The sequence below is a fragment of the Peromyscus eremicus genome, chromosome X, assembly GCF_949786415.1.
Source record: "Peromyscus eremicus chromosome X, PerEre_H2_v1, whole genome shotgun sequence".
Classification (NCBI taxonomy): Eukaryota; Metazoa; Chordata; class Mammalia; order Rodentia; family Cricetidae; genus Peromyscus; species Peromyscus eremicus.
The window spans coordinates 103,289,346-103,309,085 of NC_081439.1; positions in this window are offsets into that span (position 1 = coordinate 103,289,346).

Below are 19,740 nucleotides of genomic sequence, written 5' to 3' on the forward strand. Positions count from 1 at the left end.
GCCAGCATCAAACTAATGGAGGGAAACTCAAAACATTTCCACTAAAATCAGGAACGAAACAAGGATGTCCACTATTTCTGTACCTATTGAACATTGTAATTGAAGTCTCAGCTAGAACAGTAAGAAAACTGATGGAGATCAATGGAATATAAATAGGAAGGGAAGAAGTCAAAGTATCTTTATTTGTTGGTAATATGATTGTGCACATAAGTCACCCTAAATCATTCTACCAGGAAACTTCTACAGTTGCTAAACACTTCAGTGAAGTGGCTAGATACAATATGAACTCAAAAAAGTCAGTAGCCCTCCTATACACAAATGACAAATGGACTGAGAAAGAAATCAAGGAAACAACACCCTTCATAATAGCCACAAACAATATTAAATATCTTGGTGTAACTCTAACCAAGCAAATGAAAGACTTGTATGACAAAAACTTCAAATCTCTAAAGAAATTAAAGATTTCAAAAGATGAAAATATCTCCACGCTTGTGGATGGATAGAATTAACAGTAAAAATGGCCATCTTACCAAAAGCAATCTACAGATGCAATGAAATTTGCATCAAAATTCCAGCACAACTTTCTACAGAACTTGAAAGGACAATAACCAATTTCATATGAAAAAACAAAAATTCAGGATAGCTAAATAAATATCCTAAATAATAAAAGAACTGCAGAAGGTATCAACATCTCTGACCTCAAATTGTGCTACAGAGCTATAGTAGTAAAAACAGCATGGTACTAGACTTAAAAACATACACATTGATCAATGGAATTCATTTCAAAACCCAGATGTAAATCCACACACCTATGGACACTTTGATTTTGACAAATAACCCAGATATGCACACTGGGAAAAAGACAGCATCTTCAATAATTGGTCCCTGTCAAAGAAAATGGCTGTATGTAGAAGATTCAAATAAATCCATGCTTATCACCCTGCATAAAACTCAACTCCAAATGGATCAAAGACTTCAACATAAGGCCAGACACGATAAATCTGCTAAAAGAGAAAATGGAAAATGGTCTTGAACTCATTAGCACAGGCCAAAACTTTCTTTCTGAACAGGACACCATGAGCACAGGAAATAAGATCAACAATTAATAAATGGGACGTCATGAAACTGAAAAGCTTCTGCATGGCAAAGGACACCATTATTTGGACAAAGCAGCAGCCTACAGAATGGTAGAAGTTTTTTACCAACTACACAAGTGATAGATGGCTAATATCCAAAATATATTTAAAAACTTTTTTAAAATGGGCATGGAAAAGACAAATAATCCAATTTAAAAATGTGGCTCAGATCAAAATAGAATATTCTCCAAAGAGGAAATGTAAATGGCAAAAAAAACACTTAAATGTTCAACATCCTTAGTCATCAGGGAAAAGTAAATCAAAACTACTTTGAGATTTCATCTTACACCAGTGAGAATGGCTAAGATCAATTAAACAAATGACAGCTCATGCTTGCAAGGATCTGGAGTAAGGAGAACACAAACCAACCAATATCTAATTAGATTTTAGGCCCACTCCATGAGATGGAACCCCTTCCCAACATTACTTGGGTAGCCAAGAACCTGAGACTAGATGGCTAGGAACGTGTGGGAAAATCAAATACTACTGTTCTGCTAAAGGAACATAGCAATTAAATGATTCCTAACCACATTCTGCTATACTTGTAGATCAGTGTATTGCTCAGCCACCATCAGAGAAGCTTCCTCCTGCAGTAGATGGGAACAGATACAGAGACTCACAGCTGCACAATGTGTAGAGAATGAGATACCATGGAACACTAGGTCCTAAATGAGATATCTTTATCAATTCCTTCTCCGTGAAGCTCAGGGAACTTTGCAGAAGAGGAGGCAGAAAGGTTGTAAGAGTCAGAGGGATGGACAACACCAAGGAAAGAGGGCCTTCTAAACACAGCAGGACCAAGCATATATGACCTTACACATGATGTGGCAGCATGCATGGGGCCTGCACAGTTGTAAGCTAAATGGGATCCCAGTGCTGAGAGGGGGAACTAGACAGAAGCCCACATCCCTAGTCCAAACTCTATTTCCAATTCATAACCACTTGCAAGGGTAAAATTAATTTTCTCCAACTGCTTCTCACTGGGTATGCAAATCACTCTTTAGGCCAGATCCCATGCCCAGGAGAAAATGGCCAACAGAAAAATAAAAAAAAAAAGACCCTCAAACATACAATGGTATTTTGGGAGTTAGTTTGTTTTGTTTTGTTTGTCTCATAATGCCTTGTCTGGATTTTTTTTCCCACATTTTTTCTTACCCTACAGGTCTTTTGCTTATATAGCATAGTTTCAGATTTTGTGCTTTTATGGGATTTCTGTGTTTGCCAATATGTAGGTCTAAGTATCTATATGTATTGCTTGTACTTTTTCTCTGGATCCTTCCTTTTCTTCACATTTGTTTGTTTTGTCCTATTCATGTTTGTTTCTATTTTATTATTATTTTTTCTGTTTTATATATTTTGTTGTTTTTTAAGGAAGAAACCAAGAAAACATGTAGATTTGGGTGGGTGGGAAGATACAGATGATGTAGGAGGAGTTGGGGGAGAGGGAACCATAATCAAAATATATTGTTTGGAAAAACTTATATTTTCAATCAAAAAAAAGGAACAATATTGTAAAATTTTACAGAGGAACCAAATTCTTCCTAGGTGTATTTGTCTGGAGTTAGACACTTATATAATGTTAAGAAAATTAATAATAAGAATGTGTTTTCATTGAAAGTGCTTTTTAATGTTTTCTTCCAAATAAGCTGAGCTATTAGGGATCAGAGTGATTTAATCCTTTGAAGGACAGCTATTATGTTTCCCTTGTATAATGGTGCCTTGAACAGGAAACAGTCATCAAACAGTTCCTCTCTTGGTCACCAGCCAGTCAATTATGATGACATCTTGGGTACTTTGAATATTTGAAAGATACATTGAAGAAATTACACTCCAAAGTCAAGGAAATATATAACCATGATACTTGTGAAGCCATAAACATCTGTTTCAGGAGATCATGCTCCAGTTATAACTACATCCTGGTAAAGGAAGCAAGCCTTGGTGAACTCTAGATGCCCCTATTTACGCTTGATGCTATTCTGAAAACAGATAGTAGCACATCTGTAAACGACTCATCAAAAAAAAAAAAACATTTATGATTGGTACAATGGGAGGTTTATGATTGATCCTTGCTTGTGGTTTATGGTTAATTCTGTAATAATAAAAATTAGATACTGGTAGAATGTACAGTATTGTGATTCCTGAAATTATAAGCTGGGAACAAGCCTGACACCATTGCCTTCTGGTTATCTAAGGAGTCAGTTTGATACCTAGAAAACCTGTCTTTCATGAACTACACTCATTCCAGTGTTGCAACATTTGGCCTTCATAAAGGCTTTTTCTAAATAGTTCTTTTGCCTACTAGTTGTCAATTATGGGTAAGCCAGGTTGGGCTGGTTGGCCAAAGAACAGGTAAGACCCTGCAGCTTCTAACTCTGGAAATATCAACAGTAATGAAGAGGTTGATTGAAAGCCCTAGAGTGTCACCAGGATTGGAAGGTCCTCATAAACAGCATTTGGCTACATCACTAAGAATTGACTAACAGTTCTAGAGAAGCTCATAGATTTAAGAACCATGAATCTCAATGTTCAGAACTAAACTATTATGGTATGCCTTTGAAACTGAAGACTTTCAAAGATGACTAAGAAATTTCTAGAATCTAGGAGACAGTGAAAGTATTGAGAAGGAAAGAATCATCAGTGAAGCTGAAATTCAAGATGAGAAGAAGCTATGAATAACTGGAGATAGCAGGTAGGAACAGAGGCTACAAAGACTACAAGTACTAGTTACTAGAAAGATTTGAAAGATACATCAATAGTTAAAGGTCTGAGGTCCCAATACCCAGAGCTCAAGTTCTGTACTTGCTGCTAGGTGTTCTCACTGTGAACCTAGAGGAATAAGCCGATCTCTTAATCACATATAACAGTAAGCCCTGGCCTTCAAATCATGGACTTTTAAGCCTCTAATACTCAAGGAGTAGACCTATAAACCTTTTGATTTGGAAACTGCACATGAGTCTTTGAAACTTAGGGCCACTAACACTAAGCTAGCTACTTGTACCTATTCATGACTTGTTCTTGAATACAATTAAAAAGAAATAGGCAGCCTTGTGTAACATATCCTGGCCCTTCCTCCACTTTGTTATGTCACCATTCACGTTTACTGTTACAGTAAAATTTTCAGCTTGTTTTCCAAAAGTTAATCTATGGCAACTGCTTGCAAATGAAACAAGCAGAGAAAATATCCACATAGAAAAATCTTCCTTAGTCCAATTTTAACCACAACATTCTGTTGGGAAGTTAGATTTTCCACTTGTATAAGTACAGTGCAGTCAGATTATGACTATACAAGTTAATTCTGACCCAGTCAAGCAGAGATGTAAGAGTTTGTCAGAGGCTTCCTTAGAAAGTTTCCTCTGTATAATTTTCTCTTATCAACAGGGGTCCATATGTGACCTATAAGTAATAGCAGTGCCATTTCCTGCACACTTTTGCGTGTCGTGTACACTGCAAATGCTTTGCATTTACTAACTTATTTACACATGTAGAAACTGAGAGGTTAAGCAGTTTGTCAAAGACCACATAGATAAGACACAGCTGAGGTTTCTCCAGGAAAACTGGCTTCCAAGTATGTATGCTTAATGATTATGCTGTGGTACCCATATTTACTTGCTCTACCTAAGTCACAATTCTAATCTACCAAGAATTATATTGCTCAAAAGAGAAAATATAGAGTTAAAGAACTTTATTCTTTCGTTAAGAAGCAAAAGTTAGTTTGTACAATCATGTACCATTGGCTTTCCCACAATGGGATTTGTCAGAACAACTGAATAAATGTGAATAATGTTTAAAGTACATTTTTCAAAATATTTTTAGCTTGCCCACTCAGATTTCTATTGCAATCATGGGAAGTAAAAGGGAAAGTACATTAACTCACCTAAATTGAGATGGATGATACAGTGAGCACATATATAGTATCTGTCACCCAAATATTTCACTCAAAACAAGAGTGAAAATTTGTTTTTAATACAGGACTCTGGGAGTTCTTCAGTCAGGAAAATGACTTAGTTGGATACCCATCAATGAATGTATTACACTAGCTTCAAATGGCAGCTGCAAGAGGAGATTTAGAGAAGAGTTTCAAGTTAGAAAAATCACTAATATATCCAGACAACATATCAACCTTGCTCTGTGTTTCCTAATCCAAATAAATGGAGCTCTTTAAAGACAATGAGGATGATACTTAAAGCATGCAAATCTATGCAATTTCATTATTTTTTTCTGTCTTGTTTTCCTAATGACCCATCTTTCAGCTGCATATTCACACTGCTGTATGAGAGTGCATTTCAGCAGCTGATTCTATAGTCATTACAGATAGTAAAGATTCAACACACTGAAGAAATATCATGATGAGAGGTCAGATGTGAGATAATTAGAAGATACTGTATATCAAAACTGGCAATGTTTTTTACAAATCATATGGAAACGGAACAAATGGACAAGTAACAAAAGACAGAGATGTTGGCAAAAAAGGGAAAACTCATAAGAAATCTGCACTATGTATGAGCCACTGAATTTATTTTATTAATGCATAATATGAATTTATTGTAGTTAATATAAACAAAACAGTTCAACACAGATTTCATTACTATCTCCATTTTGAAGAAAAATAAACTAAGATGCAAAATGATAAATGAATTTTTTTGTGGTCATATGAGAGATAAGTAGTAGGGCTGCTAACTGAACTCAAGCAATCAGGGTATAGAATACACTCTTAGTGACTCTCTTATTCTACCTCTCATGTAAATCTGGAAATATTAAAATATCACCTAACAAATGTTTGTTGAGTTCCTTCCATATGTTTGTTGCTATGATGTGTACTGGAAGCATGAGGAATAGTACACAATAAGAGTGATGTTATTTTACAGACACCTTGGAGACTCAGTGTCATTCTCTTTAACATGATGGCTTCAATATTAAGATCTGTTTCAGCGGCAATACTTCATCTTGATATCAGTCAAGATGCTATACAACATAAAGAATTTCTGTGTATGTCCTAGAATCCTTCATCCCTAGTTGAAATTCTTATGTTGGAAGAACACTTCAAGTAACTGTAACAACTGTTTATTTTCATTAATGTTTTCCCTCATGAAACACCTCAATTTAAAAATATACAAGAGCATCTAGCATAATATCATATATTTTTAGAGGTATAATAATATAGAAGATACACTTCATATCAAAAATGAATCTGTGGGCCCTGGTTCTGGTTCTCTATTACAGGCAAACTTTTGTCACAGCGTTTGATTATCATTTGAGATTCTGGAGTACTTTGAGACTTCAGTTTCCATTCCAGATCCTTCTACATGGTCTAGGAGTCAGCCTAGAATCTGGCACCAAATCCACACAGTGCTCATTTTCCTCTCTGTATACAATCCAGAACAGGTCACTTCTGTCACTCATGGTGCCTCTTTTTCCTTTTTCTCCATATCTTATCATCTTTCTTTTACACTTCTACCAAAGAACATAAGCTGCCCTAATTTACAGAGTCTGTGTTTCAATGTCCTGAAAATGTATTTATAACATTTGAACACATAAATTTACTCTTCTCTTTTCAGTCAAACTTTAATATAAACTCCGATATCTCATTCCACACACACCTCTTTTTCTGTTTCAATCATTCCTCCTTCTATATATGTCTCCAATGAAGAAACAAAGGACGATTAAAAGAATGTCCTAGAACGGAATGAAAATGAAGACATAGCATACCAAGACCTATAAGATACAATGAAGACAGTCTAAGAGGAAAGCTTATATCTTTAATTGCTGAAATTACAAAAAAAAAAAGGCAGATCACTCTCAAAGAAACAACCTAATGATGTACCATGAAGCATTGGAAAGATAATAACAAACCAAACCTCAAATCAGTAGGCAGGGAGAAATAACTAAGTTAAGAGCAAAAATTAATGAAACAAAGAATTTGTCCTTTGAAAGGTAAACAGGATATACAAATTCTTATATAAATTAACCAAAAAAAGAGAGAAAAGACTAAAGTTTATAAAATTAAAGATGAAAAGAGAGCCATCACAACAGACACCTATGAAATCCAGAATATCATAAGGACATACTTTAACAATTATATTTCACAAAACTAGAAAATCTAAAAGAAATGAATGAATTTCAAGGTGCATATTGTTAAAAAAGTTAAACCACAATTTAATAAGTTATTTAAACAAACTTGTAACAAGCAACAATATTTGAAGCAGTAATAAAAATTTTTCAACTAAAATAAGTCCATTTCCATGTGGATTCAGTGCAAAATGCTACCAGGACACCTAAGAATAACTAGTATTAATACTTCTCAAAAATATTCCATAAAAAATGAAAGAATGCTTCTAAATTCTTTGTTCAAAGCTAGTATTATCTTTTTATGCTTTTAACTGAAGTAGAATTACATCACTCTTCCCATCCCTTTCCTCCCTCCAGCACCTCCCAGCTACCCTCTCTCAGAATTCTCTCGTGCACCCTCATTCTCAAATAGCTTCTTTTTCTTTGATTATTACTGTTACTTATATGCATGCATATATGAGCCTATTTTGTTGTTTGTATGTATATAGTTTCAAGGTTAATCACTCCAAATTGGACAATCAGTAAGGGGGCTAATGCTTGGGAGTAAGCGGGCTCATCTTTGTCAGAAAAGATGCAGAAACCAGGCATAGACAGAATACATCTCAACTTAACCTATAGCCACAATCATAGTAAGTGGATAAAATCTTGAACCACTTCCATTAAGGAACAAGATGAGAGTGCTCCCTCTTCCATCTTGGAAAAAGACAAGGACACACATTCTTGCAGAGTCTATGAAGGAGTGCTGTTTACTGGCTTTCTCAGTCTGCTTTTTTATACCATCCAGGACTACCTTCCTGGGGGTGGCACAATCCCCAATAAGCTGGACCACCTATATCAATCATAAACACAAAAATGCACTACAAACTTATCCATAGGCCAATATGGTGGGTGCATTTTCTGAATTGAGGTTCCACCATCCAACATGACTCCAGTTAGTGTCATGTTGATGTAAAATTATCCACCACGAAGATCAATACACAGACACACACACACACACACACACACACACACACACACACACACATATATATATATATATAATTGGAAAGACCTATTAAAAATGCTAATGATATTTGAAAAATCTATGGGGCCTGGCAAAATCACCAGTTGTCAGCGCATCAGCTGGAACTGGAGCCTGGCAGCCTTGGAACATCCAGATCTCCCATTGCTCAGCCAGACCTACTCACCTGTGAAGCAGAACAAGGAGCCCTGGATGGTGAAGACAAAGGAGACAGTAGCAAAGGATCTAGATGAGTTCTAGTCTTGGTTCCTGAGAAAGAACCTCAGAGAAGACCAACAGGGAATATGAATGCTTCTGTGATAAATTCTCTCCAGGATCTGTCAACATTCAGGGATGTGGCTGTGGACCTCTTGCAGGAGGAATGGGAATGTCTAGACTGTGCTCAGAGGACATTGTGCACAAATGTGATATTGGAGAATTATAGCAATATAGTCTCTGTAGTCTTGGCATGAGATGATTTTAATCTTAGCCCTTTGGAGGCAAGAGGATGTGGTGAGTTCCATGTCAGCCTGGGTTACATAATGAGTACCTAGCTGACCAAGGCTATACAGTGTGACACTTTCTCAAAAACATAAATAAGAAGATAGAGGAACATTATTTATATAATCCTTCAGAGAGTACCTTTCATAGTTGCTCATCACCTATTGTTCTACCTTCTACAACGTACACAGTTTAGACAAGAATAAGATAGAGAGGCAGGTGTGGTAGAAGCCAACCAGGTGCCACTACAATGAACAAAGACGTGAGGGAGAGATGAGCAAGATAGAAAATTGAGCTGTATGTATGCTATGGAGAGAGGCAGACTGGAGACACAACAATGGTGACAGGTGTGAGAGAGGGCTGAGGTCCACAGTGGCACATCTCCTTGCCCAGTAGGGTCGACGGAGTGGTGTCAGCAGCCTGGATCTTTTCAGACACAGACTTCACTGCCATGCTCTGGGATTGCCCTGATTCTGGGCAATGTCGGAGGCCCAATATGAGGAATGGTTCACTTTCTGGACTGGTCCTCCTTGGAGCACCCTCGTCCATGATACCCTGGGAGGCCATGATGGTGAATGTGATCCATGATGATGCCCCAGACAGTGATGAAGCCACGATCCATATGGACATACCAGGTCTATGCAACTGACTGATATCAGTTGGTAATGTCCTAAGGCTTTGCTGCCTCAGGGGGGCACGTTGATGTGATTGGCTTGTGTAGCCACCTGAGGCCATATTGAGGCCCGAGGAGGTCTGTGCTGCCACCTGAGGCCATGTTGATGTCTGTGGACCAGGCTGCCTCTGAGGGCCTTGTCTGGATCCATCATCCTATGGCAGCCCAGGGCCATGTTTGTAGTCTGTCACCAGAAACCGTGTAGATGCTCATGATCTGTGCTCCCGCTGACTATGAAGAGCAAGGAGGCTAATTGTACTGTGATATCAATGACTGCAGATGCACAGTTGAGAGGGAGGGACGTGGAAGGTTTCTGTGATAACCCCTACCCCCACCCAAATCCCCACTCCCACCCCACTCCAACAAGTAACAGCCTAAACAGGAAGCCATCAGAGAGAACTTTTTAAAAATTGTGATGGGGATGCTGAGGTATAGTGCTCCACAATTGATGGCTTCTGTCAGGGGAGCAGGAAGGGAGACTCAGTTCTATTCAAGGGGCAAGCCACTGAAAACAACATAATATAATGCACAAACACAATTGATATATCTATGATGCAAACCTTACAAATATGACTCAGTGAACATCATGAAAGACGACACAGAAAGACTGTAAAAGCCATAAGAGCAGGTCATCTGCTGAGAGTCTGTGTTTTCTATATGTGACAGGGAAGATACACCAATGAAATCTCAACAATATGGTTTCCTAAACATAATGCATATGACAGTATCAGTTGAGATGACAGTATAAATAGGAGAAATTTCAAAAGGCCTTATGCCTAGATGAAGAACTACAGGCAATTAATTGTTTCTGAGAAAGGGAGTATCAGTATTTGTGAAAGAGCCCCCTAATAGGTTGTCCAATCACAAGTGGCCATCCTTAAATATAAACTTGATCAACATTAAATGGATTTAGCAGGTTTGATATAAATATTAAGTAAGGTAACTCAAGCATAGAAATACAAATGTTGCGTGTTCTCTCTCATCTGTGGCTCCCAGAACTGAAACTTTAGATTTAAGGATATAATTTGGAGCGACTATAGAATCCAGAAATGTAGAAAGATTCGATGGACATGAGGAAAGTAAGACTTAGAGATGGAGATAGTAGAAAAGTAGGAAGAAGGTGCTATGAGGGGAAAAATGGGAAAGGGAAGACTTCAACTTGGGAATGGAGAGGAAAGACAATAGAGAGACAGAGGGAAGATGAATAAAGGACATGAGGGAATGAGATGGTCGAGCTGGAGGAGAGACAGAGTGGGAGAGCAATTAAAGAAATATCTTGATAGAGGGAGACATTATGAGGTAAGGGAGAAAACTGGTGCTAGAGAAATTCCAAGGAATCCACAGGGACAACCCCAGGTTAGACTACTAGCAATAGTGGAGAGGGTGCCTGAACTGGCTTACCCCAGTAATCATATTGGTGAATACCCTAACTGTCATCATACAGCCTTCACCCAGTAACTGATGGAAGCAGAAGCAGAGATCCACAGCCAAACACCAGGTCGAGCTCCAGGAGTCCAGTCAAAGAGAGGGAAGAGGGATTCTATGAGCAAGGAGCATCAAGATCAGGATGGGGAAATCTACAGAGACAAATGAGTCAAGCTTGTAGAAACTCACTAACTTTAGACCGACAGCCGTGGAACCTGCATGGGACTGGACTAGGTCCTCTGCATATATGGGAGACAGTTGTGTAGCTTGGTCTGTTTGAGGGGCCCCTAGAAGTGGGATCAGCATCTATCCCTGGTACACAGGCTGGCTTCCTGGAGCCCCTTACCTATGGTCAGATGCCTTGCTCACCCTTGAGGCAGAGGGGAGGGGCTTGGTCCTGCCTTAAGTGAATGTACCAGGCTTTGCTGACTCACCATTGGAGGCCTTCCTTACCTTTTCAGAGGAAGGGATGGGGGGACATGGCCGTGGAGGGTGGGGGGATGCAGGGGGAGAATGAAAAGAGGGATAAGAGGGGGATCTGTGGTTGGTATGCAAAATAAATAACACATTTTTAAATAAAAAAAAACATAAATGATGTTTGAAAAATCCATAGCAAACCACATTACTTTACAAGGTTGCTTAAAACACATGCTGAATCTACCAGGCTGGGCTGACTCCCCAGGGGAGAACTTGCCTTGGAGGAGATGGGAATGGGTGGTGGATTGGGGGGGAAGGCTGGGGGTGGGAGGATGGAAGACAGGGGAATTCTTGGCTGATATGTAAATTAATTATAAAATAAAAATATTTTTTAAAAAAGAAATTTGTGTCACACTAGATTATGCCTAGTTTAGAAATATTAGGTGGACAATTTCAGAAATAATTCATAGGTTTTCAAGGATGTTTATCACAGTACATGTTTATAACTGGTGTATTTTATTATCACTATCTTATTGTGCTTAATTTGTAAATTAAACTTTATTGTAGATGCAGACACAAAAAAACATACTATACATGTATATACATATATGTTTATAGTTTAAATGGAGTTGATAATGTTCTCTTTAGATCCATAGACTATTTAACAACACCAGGGATTGTCAAGGGACATCGTCTTTACCTTTGGTTGCTAACCAGAGCTTAAAGATAAGATTGTTGCTGAAGACCACACACACTTTGGATAGAAAAATTGGAGGTATCAAAGAGGTATTTGGAATCCTCCTCCCTTAGGACTACCTCTCATAGTATTCGGAAGGTATGATGTATACTGCTGGGGGGGGGGAATTAATAGTCCTGTCCAGCTATAAAGTGTGTGGACAACATTGACAACATAGTCACAATGGTGCAATAGAGGAACTTCTATCTTGGAGGTGCCCAACAACTATCTAATTGAAGTTAAGACCCACATAACAGGAGTGAAGTCATGCCTAGTATAATAAACCTAGCCGGGAACCCATGGCTAGAGAGATCCAAGATCCTAAAGGAGAACCTACAACTACTATTTTCCTAAATGGATATACCTCTAACTGTATGTGGTGGTTTGAAGAAGAAAAGTTCCCCACAGTCTTGGGTATTTAAATACTTGGCCACGGTTGATGACACTGTAAGTGGGGGTAGGAGGTACAGCATTATTGGAGGAGGTATGTCACTGGGAGTAGGGCTTGAGAGCTCATAACCTCTCTCTGCTCCCCATTTGTTTTCTCTGCTTTGTGCTTGAGTTTGAAAACATGAGTTCTCAGCTTCCTGTTTCGGTCACAATGCCTGCCATTTTTTGCTATGCCCCACCATAACAGAAACTTGTCCCTATGAGACTGAAAGCCAAAATAAACTCTCTCTTCTATAATTTTCCTTGGTCATGTTATCACTGTTATTTATTAAATGGCACAATGTTATTCATTAAGCGACGCTGTTTACTGTGCGAGAAAAGCCACAAGATACAACAAAACTCACTATGAGAGTTTATTAAAGGAAGGGAACAGAAGGGATGTGCATAGGCCTATGGAATGATAATGCAGGAAGAAGAGGGAGGAATAAGTGGAACCCACTTTTATAGGTCCCCCACCCCCGTACTGAACATGAGCATATGGGCTTATGTAGCTATGCCACACATGCTCACAGATTACATGATCATGAAGCACACGGATTATGTAGGACAAAAGGCCCTGAGATGACTAAGCATCTTGCCAGCACATTCATAGTCATGTAGCTGGGGGAGTGGCTAGGAATTCTAACAATCACAGCAATAGAAGAGTAATTAATACATTCTATTATAATATTTACCCAAATACTCATAAATAAGCGCACCTCTTACCTCTCATCAAAGAATCTTCTTTTTACAGAAGATGGCTACCACAGAGATCTCCAACTTGTCATATTGCAGAGGATAAGTGGCCATGGGGTAGTGTCAAATGTCTACAATACAACCCCTATAGCTAAGGCCCAGGAAACATTTCTTCCATCCATGTTGGCATGTTGATTCATGTGTCCATTATGTGGGTCTTGTCTAATTAACCATACTGTTGAGAGTCTAGGGGTGCAGCATCACTATCATGTCAAGAAGACACTATCTTGTAGCAGGCAGATGTCCTGATCCTCTGGCTTTTACCATCTTACCATCCTCTCTTGTGTAATGTTTTCTTTGCCAGGCAAACACAAAATCAGAACTTGAACCTACTTCTGCTTGAAATAAGAGTTTAATAACTTCTCTGATCAGACATGAAGAAAAGCTAAGGGAAATGTAGACTAATTATAGGGGATTTCTTTTTCTTAACTGAAAGTTTGAATAGAGCAGAAGTCAGCAAGCTGATTAGGTAAACATAGCTAGAAAAGAAGGCTGATGAGCCCAAAATTATATGTCATCACAGCTTAAGTATTTAAAAATTGCATATTCTTAAACTTCTGGCAATATTCTAAGGAATTCTCCCCAACCTGTACTCCTTTGGTGCCCATTAATAGTGCCTAAGGTTGATTGCTTGATAGTAAGGTTGACTATACTGAGTCAGGGATGCCCTTTTTAATTGAGAGTGAATATTTGAGTGATGGGATGGGGAAAAGGTGTTATCTTGAATCTTTGAAAAATCTACCTTACATGCAGCAAATATAATTAACAACAGAAAATTGTGAATTAAACCTGAATGTTTACATTTCCCAAAATCTATGCATTGAAACCCTAGTACCTATGTTGACAGTGCTCTCAAAGTGTGGTCTTTTAGAAGTGATTATGATGGAGGAGTCCCTCAAAAATGAGATCAGTGCCTTTAGAAGAGACCTCAGAGTCCTCCTTAATCTTCTATTATTTTGCTATGACAGTACAGAGTTCATAGCAAAGACTGCAGTCTGGGAAGCAGAACCTTGCTAGTCACCAAATCTGCCAATGCTTTAGTCATGAACTTCCTGACTTCCAGAAAAAAAAATGAGACAAGACATTTATGCTGTTTATATGCTACTTGGTTTGTGGTACTGTTACATAAGCCCAAGTAGACTGGCACTGATTATCTTATTAATAAGTCATATAATTTTAGCAGTGCATTCCCTTGATTTTGTTTGGATTAAAATAGTTTGGCATCAATTTTGGACAATAATATATAGAACATTTTTATAGTTGTTTTAATTCAGATATTTTTACTCTCAGTGATTATTTTTGTTGTGTTGTTGGTGACGTTTTACTTTCTTCCCCAGAGTCCCTGAAGATAGAAAAGAAAGGTGATAAATAATTAAAATTCATATTATTCCTCAAGGTACAAACAAGTGAAACCAACTGAGTCGAGTTAAAGACTTTTTTGTAGAGCTTCAAAAACAAATGAACAAAGGTAAAGTGAGAGATAATAATCCAGAGAGTCACATACAAATGGTAGAAATCTGTACTGATCACAGTATCAGCACAAGCCCAAATTATACAGCTGGTAAAAAAGAAAAGAAATATTAGTTATATCTCCTTCAAAATAATTGCTGCATACCTACCAACCATCAGCAAGTACTGTGTCCTAGGTATAAGCAACAAGAACGTGAATTATAAGTAAATAATTTAAAAAATGGTAATGACATTGACTTTACCCATTTTACTTCTGTTTATGAACATGAGCTGGTGGCTTTAAAGTTATCTGTGATGGTTTCGATTAAGTGTCAAGCTGGCAGAACCTTGATTCAACAAAGACAGGTCTAGGTTTCTGAGCATCTCTGTGAAGGAGTACCTAGATTAGGTTAATTGAGCTGTGGTGATGTAATATTTTGAAAACAACTCTTACATTCTAAGAGACTGAAACTTTTGCTAGACCTCACAGTGAAAATTAATAAAACGTCTTGAGGTCACTTAACGTTGTTAGCCTACTGTGTACTCTATTTTCTTAATTGGCCTTTAGGATAACAATGTAGAATAACAATCAACTGCACTTGCCTAGGATTTCCCATGTAATCATCTTTTACAGCCTAAGATAATGCATAGCTACAATCTGTAGTTATGTACTCTTCCATGCCCCTGGCCCAGGGGAATGCATACGCTTCATTTGCTGAAAGCAGCAAATACGAAGTGGAAAGCAGCTTCTTAAAATCTACCATAAAGGCTGAAAGCATCCATTTATGTTTTTTGGTTGATAAACAATGATGTTTGTTGTCTGGATCAGTTAAAGGCAGTGACTTAATCCCTTATAAAACTCAAATAAAGACTTCTGTATTGTCCATTCCTCCCCCCTGATGATGCTTTCTATGCTCTTCAGTAAACACAGCACGAATCCCTTTGTCAGAGAGAGGAAGACACACACAGAAGGTAGACACAGGAAGCATGAAGTAGGGGATTTAAATTTAAACTTATTCTTGGTGAAATTACTCCAGTGCTTTTCTTTCTTTCCTTAATGCTACACTAATGCATTATTGGTAACTCAAAGTTAATCGCCAATGCATTACAATCCATAGGAAGAAGTATCTTAAATGCCTTAAATGTGGGTGACTTTATTCCACAGACTCAGGCCTGCACTGCATAGAAAGGAGAAAATGAACTAAGCACCAGTATTCATCTCTCTCAGCTTCCTGGCTGTGATTTCAATGTAATCAGTTACCTCTTGCTCCTACCACTATGTCATCCCTGCCATGATAGACTCAAACTGTGAGAAAAAAAAACCTAAAGCTGCTTTTGTAATGCGTTTTTGCAATAATGAGACAAGTAACTAATGTAACATCAGAGAAATAATTTCTCTCTCTTGCTTGAGAGGATTATCCTATCAACCTCTTTCCCATCTCCAGCCCTAGGTGAACTTTTTATATCCATATCTTTGTGAACTAAATCTCAAAATCAGTCAATGGGAACAGCATCATTTGAACATTATGACCAGAGCATTCAGTAAGAAATATACTTGTTATTATTAGCCTGTGCATGAAGGTATAACAAAGACAGATGAAAAATAGATGATAGATAGATAGATAGATAGATAGATAGATAGATAGATAGATAGATAGATAGACAGATAGAATTTGTGCATAGCTTAAGTCCAGGTTTTATGATGTGATAATATTTTCTACTCTATTTCACTGAAAAAGAGAAAATGAGATCAATCTTTTACTAATAAACTAATTTCACAACTATGGCCCTACAATTTGACAAATATTTCAAAATAGCATAATATACCATTCTACAGAATCCACAATGATAAGAAGTATCATCCTAGATGTAACAATTAGCAATGAGAATTCTCAAAGTACCAAACTGTAGGACTATACTGGCACACCCTGCCAGTCAACTGTTTTCCTCTCTATATGATCCAAGCAGCTTTTTTCTCTATACTTCAATATCCCTTTGAAAAGCTGGTATTTTGATTTTGCTTTATTTTGCTCTGTTCTTTTTTTTTTTTTTCAGCCTACCTACAGTAGTCAGCTTGTACTCTGACACCATTCTGGACTGCAGTGACATGGTAAGTTTTTGAGGCAGAAAATGAAAATCTTAATTTGCTTGTCTTTGAGGGGAAACGTCTTTGAAATTTATTCAGAGCAAGAGCTAGGCAATGGGGAAAGAATATATACTGTAATCCTCAAAGGAATAGAACATGAATTGAATTAATGTTTCTTCAGGACATAGGATTCTCTTCTTATGAATAAAATCTTTTGAGATCAGGTAAGAAGTTGTAAGCATTTTTCTCTTTTATTACTTTTTATGATACGTTGCTTTGAATATTTGTTTTATACTGGCAGTGACTGGTGAGCAACAAAGCACTACCGCCTTGTTTGGTAGATTCTATTCAGCAGATGGCTTCTTTAGTATGGACAATTGATGATACCAGATCACATTTGTTACTCCATTTGGTCCAATCATTTAATAATTTCCCTTGACCATCTTACAGGTTCACATATCCATTCGTGCATTTATTGTCCATATGTATGGCTCCTGATTAAAAGAAAGCTGGAAAGTATCATCCATTTTCGGTGAGTACTTTTATGAAGCCATGAAAACAGTTGGCTACATAATGCCAAATAGTAGGTCAAAATTCAAAATGAATCAAAGAAAGAGGTCGATTAAACATATGTAGGTTTTGAGGAAACTTGGACGTAAATTGACAAACCGCTTTGATTTGCTTGATTTGAACAAACAAAGGTTGTACTGCTTGTTACTCTGGTGAAATTTTATCAGGCAACCTAAGTGAACTAGTTTATGCAGATCCTTCCTGTCATGCACAGTTTAAACTGATTCTGCCTGGGCCTGATTTTCTTGTCTGAAGAATGTTTTAGTTAGTAAGAATTGAGAGAAAGAATGGTTTCTATTAAGATGACTTCCTGGCCTACATTCCTCTCTTGTTGCACTATACTAGCTTAGCTCTTTAACCAAATCAATTAGTTACTTACAGAAACTGATCTGTCAATTCAATCTAAGTTGAAATAAATATGACAGGAAATTCTGAAAATAATTTATTAAATTCTAACAGTTATACTTCTAACCATTTATTGAAGAAAGAAAAAGAATGAATTCTATGTTTTAGAGTTTACCGGAGAAACAGAACCAATATGAACAAGACAAACGGACAGAGCAATAGAGCGGCAGACACAGTATCAAGATTTTTAATCATCAAGCTGAAGACCCTTGAGAGAACATAGTTCCTGAAGGAGTTTGGAGGTCTGAAATTCAGGAAGAATCGAAGGTCTAAGTTCCAGTAGTCTCTGGTCTCAAGAGGAACCAATGTTTCCATCTGAGTCCAAAGGCCAGAAATGACCATAGCACAGAGGAAAGAGGTGTTATCTCTTAACCAGGCTTTTTATTAACTCAGGTCTCCAACACTTTAGAGAGAGCATTCTGACTTATACAATATACCCATTCAAATATTAATTTCATCTAGAAACCCTCTCACGGATATACTCAAATTAATGCTTAACCAAATGTCTGGGCACTCCATGAACCAAACAAGTGGACACCTAAAATGAAATATCACACACTCCTGGTTGTTTTTCTTCTTTTAGGGGAACCATGTCCTATTATATACTTAATGACATTACACACATAAGATGACCTGGCTTCACTTATAGCCTCAGTCTATAACAAGCTAAATGTTGTGCTATAATAATGGGGTATGAAGATATTCTTCATCTCTACTTACCAGAATTCTTGAAATCCCAACATGAGAGTTCTGTTGGGATAAAGCAATGTGGGTGACACTCACTAAAATGCAAATGGCTGTGGAAGGCAAACACACTCCTGACATAGATTCATTTTAGGAGTTTCTTGGTGATTTAAAGAAATCCCTTCATAAATGGAAAAACTTTGGGGGAAATCTAGGTAATACCATGATCACGGGCATGTGGGGGTTAATTTTAGAGGTGGCTAAGCAAAGTCAGAAACAAAGAAGAGATATGTGAATTATAGAAATTGAAAACAAAGAAATAAATGGCAAAGAATTAAGGGGCTATACTACTTGAATTTTTTTCTGAACTAATTCTGATAATATGATGACATAGATCAAAAACTGATGAAAAGTGAGTTAATGGCACCTTCTATGGCTCATTTCTATTGCTTGGTGAGTAATAAAGACGAAAAACACTAGTTTTCAATCCAGAAACTACAATGGTATCAATCTGGCCACTCATATGCAAATCAACTTCTTTTCTTAAACGTTGTCTTTGTCTTCCAGCCACTGTCACCTCATCCATCTTCTCCTCAGCACTACAGTTCCTCTTAAGGCTCCACTATGTTTGAGGATTTTGCACATAAATCTGCCTTTTTTTTATGAAAAACAGAAAAATCCTCCTGGTTAAAACAAAGTAAAGTGTTCATTTGAGATGGGAGGTGTACTCTGTGAAATGGTCCAAAACCGTGAAGCATTAATGAAGCAGGAGATTGTTCCAATGGATATATTTAGTGTTTGCTTAATTAATCATTATCCAAACACTAGCACTACATAAGACCCAGCATGGCCTACCTAGAAGATCTACCACAAGTGTAAATAAATTGTTCTTTCTACTTCTTTACTGGCCAATGTAGAATGTTTTTCAAGTGGTCAAATGATATTAATTATCTACAACAAAAGGAAGTGTGCTCCCTAAATGGACCAAGGCATAGAATTCAGCCTAATATATTACTCAGAATAGATTCCCAGTGAGCACTAATAGTCATTATAACTGCTGCAGCAGAGACTATCTAGGTAAACACAGCAATTAGTTTGTGCTCAGTGGGAGGAAGCCCTGTGTGCAGAATGAGAAGTATTTGTGTCTTTTTCTTTCAAAAACAATTTAGAATAATAACAAAATGGGACAGAAAGTGAGAAAACAGTAGACCTATTGAGCTATTCAAGGAATCTACTTCAAACCATCTTGGACACCATAGAGTATGGGAAATAACATTGAGGTAGCAATTATAGGTAGCTACTGAATCAGTAAGAAGCCGAAATTAATATGAAGGTTTAAGATTATACATTAATAAAATTGGGGATTCTCCCTGGTTTGAGTAAAGGCTTATTCCAGCAAATACATTT